This window comes from Thunnus albacares, chromosome 5 (assembly GCF_914725855.1).
Source record: "Thunnus albacares chromosome 5, fThuAlb1.1, whole genome shotgun sequence".
Classification (NCBI taxonomy): domain Eukaryota; kingdom Metazoa; phylum Chordata; class Actinopteri; order Scombriformes; family Scombridae; genus Thunnus; species Thunnus albacares.
In genome coordinates, this window is record NC_058110.1 from 6,919,865 (window position 1) to 6,925,864 (window position 6,000).

The following is a 6,000-nucleotide window of genomic DNA, read 5'->3' on the forward strand; positions in this document are numbered from 1 at the left end:
CATCAATAGGCATCTTGTTTTTGTCATTTCATGTACTATATTATGTCTAATGTATGCATCTGTGTGGAGAATTGTTTCTATAAGTGTCTGTGTGTCTCTTTGTATCCTGTTGTTGCAGGCTTGAGTCAGGAGGGGTTGGCACACCAGTGTGTAATTTTCTATGTATAACTCTGGCTCCGAGGCAGTATGGTCAGGGTTGCCAGTTTATGTTTTTCCTTTTTTTTTTTTTTTTTAAATGAGATCTAAACACACACACACACATGCACATACACACACACCACACACAAAGCAGAAATACACAGATTCTCACAAACTGTAAACATATGGACGCAAACGTATATGCACACGTGACTTCAGGGGACACACACGCTGTGCAAACACACATACAGTCTTCAGTTTGGCTGTGCAGTTGGAGAAGAGCTGCACTTTTTTTTTAAGTCTTCCCTCTCTCTGGGCAAATTATGCAGGATAATGCAGAAAGCAGTTGAGCTTGTACAGATTTGCACCTGTTGTTTTGGATGGAGAACAAAACATCTAAAACAGCTTGTATTTTACTGGGGTATTACCAAAGGCAGAGCAGGGGAATAACCTCAGCACTCCAGGGCTAACCTGTAGAAAAATGCCAACAACTCAGCCATAAACAAACACACACAGATGTCCTGATATGCAAAACCAAACTCATGCAATCATGCATCCATCCTCCAAACAGTATACTTAAAGACACACAATTGCCATCTGCTCCCACACATGCATAGGCTGAAGAAAAGACATTTTCATTCCTCTTGCTGGACAATCAGAAAGTTTCAGAGTGTTTGGGAAGTGCTAAACAAAGTCATAACGTATAATAAGGTGGATGCTGCAACTTATGATTATTCTCATTATGGATTATTGTTTTGATTAAATGATGAATCCTTTCATCTGCAAAATGGCAGAAAATTGTATAAAATACACCAAGGTGAGGTTTTTTCAAATTGCCTTCTTTTGTCTGACTGACAGTCTGAAACGATTTTATACAATTTACAATTGTATAAAACAGAGAAAAGCAGCAAATCCTCACATTAGAAAAGTTGGAACCAGAGAATGTTGCAAGAGAATGACATTTTGGCTTGAAAACTATATAAATAATCAGTTGATTATCAAAATTGTTGTTGTTTCAAGCTATAAAAATCACTATTGGAGATTAATGATTTTCTTTTACAAAGCAAAACAGGCTCAAAGCATTTCAAAGTCACATGTAAATAATGTGACAGATATATTTGTTGATATTAGTGTGGAATCTCAACTCAAATGAGATTCAGTTAAATTCAATTCAGTTCAGCTTTAGTAAAAATCAGGTCAGATCAGTTCAATTCAAACTCAATGGTATAGAACCAAAAGCGATGTTGCCAATGCTAAACAGTACCAGCTGGATTGATATGATTAATATTAATAGATGCTAATGAGCAATAAGTATCAGTAATATATCATAAATACACATTCAATAACAATCCATATCACCGCCCTTGCTTTGTTGTCCACATGTATGATCGTGCAGTCACATGCTCGGTGCTCCAGGGTTTAACCCCTACAGCTAAGCATGTGCTTTGGGATGTTGTGATCTGTGTCACATGCGTCTGCTCATGAATGGACTACTGGTCATGCTAGAAAACTGAGTTATGCATGACGACCAGGGAAAGTTGTGCATTGAGACATCTATCGTACCTCATCTAGCAAATGAATAAATGTAACGTTAAAATGTAATCCATAGTGGTTGCACTGAAACTGTCTCTTCTTGTTAACAGTGGCAAGAGGAACTTGTTTGTGCGCTTTGGAAAATGGTAAAATAGGAAATAGCAGTGTTTGGGACTAATTCCTAGAAAATAAGGATCTGTGGCTGATTTGTGTGTGTGTGTGTTGTGGTGTGATCAGACGGAGAAAAATATCCTTGAAATATAAAACGCCCAAAACATTTCAGTGGAAACTTAACATGAAAGAGGCAAAATGTCTCTTGTTATATTAAACCTTGATCGTATGTCAAATATGAAAACATAAACTTGACAACTGTTAAATGCTATGTGAACGTGACCGGTGATACTTTTCAGTGCATGAAAAATGGCAGAGAAAACAAGAAGCACACAGAATACAGAAGAAGAGCCAGCTGTGGTAGGAAATGCCGACCAACATAAACCACTGTGTCAACAAAAAATAAAATAGCGAATATGGTGAAAAAAACCCTCCACAATGGTAGGTTGAAGACAGAATGGTTGAAGTGGTTGAAAGGAGAATGGCACCGTTCTCTTCTTTGAGACCTGCTCCCAGTTTCCAGCTGTGGGGAACAAGTGTGGGATGTGTGGTACATGACACAAAAACAGAAATCTCAGTGGTAGGAAATTGCCGGTATGGAGTCAAAGTGTATGATTTCATAGTTCACTGAAATTGAATCAAAAGTGGACAAAAATTCCACGAAAAATCAAAAATAGGGGGCACTCAGAAATGCATTCAGAAAAAAAAAAAAGTCTTACCCTGCCAGGCAGCGCTGCTTGCTCTGTGTTCTAAAAAGGCAATCCTCATATTTTATACATGAAGTTTATATTATAGCAGCAGTTGCTGAGCATGTCGTCTCGGGACGTGGGCCTCTAACACTGGCACTCCTGTCATGTGAGGATCCATTTTGGGTTCTGACGCAATGCCTGAGGAGCATTACATTACACCGTCATATGAAACACGGGATCAACTCCATGATGAGGGATGTATTGAGAGGATGATACTAGATAAATAAAGAGGAAAATTGAGACATCTTTGTGTAGAAGAGCCCACCAATTAAACTGGAATTTCAGCTGTGTTTTCAAAAGTCATGCAATTCCTTTCTGTTTGTTGTGGTGGGGGATCCTCAGTGTTTCCAATCACCAACAGATTAATTTGAAGCTGTGATTTGGGCTTCCTCTTCACCACTTGTGGCAAATCCCACTAGGGCAGAGGTCATGAGGGACCAGAGGGAGAAGGAAGGGTGTCAGGAATGAAAACAGCAAGCAGAGAAAGGAGGCAGACCCTGACCCTGTCACCCTGACCCTGTCATTTTTCTTTAAATCTCTCCACAAATGAGAAAAAGACCAAATGAAATAAAACGCTAGACGGGCAAACTTTAAGCAACTGCAAACAATTTGAATACTGATAACATGAATCATTTAAGCTTTTCGTCATCATTAATGCCACATTGTAGCAGTTTTCCATGATTCTTGTTTTCGCTGCAGCAAGAATTACTCTTGCCGTGTGGACTGAGCAGAGCGAGACAGAGAGAGAAAGCATGCAGGGCAGTAAGAAATGAAGCAAGAAAGGGAGACAAAAGGAGAGGGGGGTTTGGTGTTGTGCAACAGCCTGACATTGATCAGGGTTGTCGAACGATGACGCGGCAGTCTATTGTCTCATCCGTTTGCAGTCTGCAGCCTCTCCCTCTGTTTTCTGTCTTTTCTCTCTTCCTCTCTGTCAACTCTCCCACTGCCCGGACACTTTCCTTTTCCATTCTTCAACATTGTTCAGATGCAGCTTTAGTAAAAAATCTCACAGCTATTGTGTCATTGTTGTAAGAGCATAGACTGAACTTGGTTCATAGTTTTGTTATCAGCCCTCAATTTAGAGGAATTCCACAACTTTTTTCTTTGAAAATGTGCTCTTTATCAGATTTATTGTTGTGTATAGAGAACATTGACGATTGTCTCCTGTTTCTGTCCAGGATATACAATTATACAATATACAATTCATTTAACTGTCTGCATACATTTGGTCATATGAAGAAAGAGTTCCGCTTGGTTAAATCTGGAAGGCTGATACATACATACATATATATATATATATATATATATATATATATATATATATATATGTGTGTGTGTGTGTGTGTGTGTGTGTGTGTGTGTGTGTGTATTTTAAAGAGGCTAAAATTTGGTGATATTTAACATGTTTGTATGAATTAACTAATAAAAACATAGAAACACTCATGCATACTCATCCAACTCAAAATAAGTGAGATACAGTATAAGAATCAGTTTGGGTTAAGTACTGCCAACCACAGCCAAAATGTGTAGAATAGTAGCGTATTTCCACGTGTTCCTTTTTTCTGCAGATAAAGAAAAAGGAGTTTATAATCTTCCATTTCTTTTTTTCATGAAAAACTGTTTTGTTCTTTTCAGTGGTAGGGACACTGACGGAAACTATTTTTGCTAACACTTGCTATACACAGGTGGTGTGTTATGATAGAGCTGATTTATGACTGTAGCTTTGTGCAGTGGGCTGTATTCAGTCAGACTCGAAGCGTCTGCGCAGGGTGTGTATCCTCTCCTCAGCCCAGCCACTTCACATTAAACGCTTCCTGAAGAGCTAAAATGAGTGGAAATAATCCATCAAATATATTTCCCCCTTCGGCCAAGTGGATATAACGCAACATGTATTGGTATTTAGTCAGATTTTATTTTGGATCTGCAGCAAAGGAAAAAAAAGTGGAATCCCCTTGAGTACAAATGGAAACATGTTTAATTGCTCCGAGGGTGCACAAGTGAAAGGAAATTTCGAGAAAGGCTTAATGTGTGGTCTACACAGGTGATTTATGCTGCATCACTTCCTCAGGAAATGTCAAACACATAATTGCTTACATGCCCCTAGAAACAGGAAAGACAGAAGAATGACATCAGCACAATGACTTTGGCATTTGATAAATATTGACAGATTAAATAGAAAATCAAAGAAAAAAAGCTCTAAAGTAGTGCCAGTGCAAGACAAGAATAACAATGAACTTTAAAGAGCACCCAACCAACCGCATGATAGTAATAAGATGTAACCAACTGAATAATCAAAATAAAAATACGTACAAAACAAGCACACCACAAGCACAAGTACGGGAACTAACACAAAAGATGAAATAAAAGTAGTGTGATGATGAAGTAAAACAGACTGGCCTCAAAGGTTTCAAACAAATAAAATCTGTGGTTTGGTGTTTATGTTCCATGAAGTGGACTGCAGAGTCAGTGGGATCGTGGTGGTCAAAAGTTTCTGTTTTATTGTGCCGTTGATCTTGGGATTTAGAACAGAGCGGTGTCCACAAGAGAGACAGATAGTCAATGGCGGTTAGCGTCCAACAGGTGATGTCTGCTGTACATGAGCTAAATACTCGTTGGGTTTGTAATGTGTCAAAGTGCAATGACACAATGTGTGGCTTCGTGTCAGTGTTTGACAGATGAAATGATCATTAGGTAGTCGGGACAGGTTGTAGTAGTGGTTGTAGTACTGGTGACTGGTACTGTACATTACAGGCAAAATGGACAACATCTTGAATGCTGCTCTGTTTTGCTCTGTTTATCCTTTTGATTTTGGGAGCTCACACCCATACACATGCTACACATTCACTTTCAGTTTAAACTGTTTTTTAACTGCGTCCCCTGAATGGATAAAGTGAAAACAACAAAAGTGATAAAGACGTGCAATCCGCTATTTATTTAATTCAGTTTCATATTAATGTAATCTATTACAAAATGTGCACGTAATCCTTACTCAAACACTTAAAACATGTGATATCATGGCCTCAAATCTTATGGATTCTAATCAAAGTAGACTGTCAGCTGAAAACAGGGCTTAGTGTATGCGGTGTGCAGTATTTGCTGACTTACTGACCCCATGTTCCAGTTTTGCTCAGCTATCAAATTCACTCATGTCTGATTGGAAAGAATGCAGCACATTTGTTGTGAATATGGGTCAAGTTTATTGATGTTGGAAAATGATGATGACATTGTTGAGGAGTTAGAAGAAGAGGCCGAGCTGAGGAGCATAAAAATATAAAAGGGGGACGAGGAAGGGCCTGGTTGTTCCTGCGACAACTCCCTCCCTGGACTGTGTGATCCTCTGTGTGGCTGTAGCTGCTAAAATATCCCTGAGAGACTTGTGGCACACGAGGATGACACTGCTACCAATCTTCTTGCCACACACTGCGAGTTGATCAAAGAGTGTGTTTGCCAACTGCTGCAGCATTCCTTT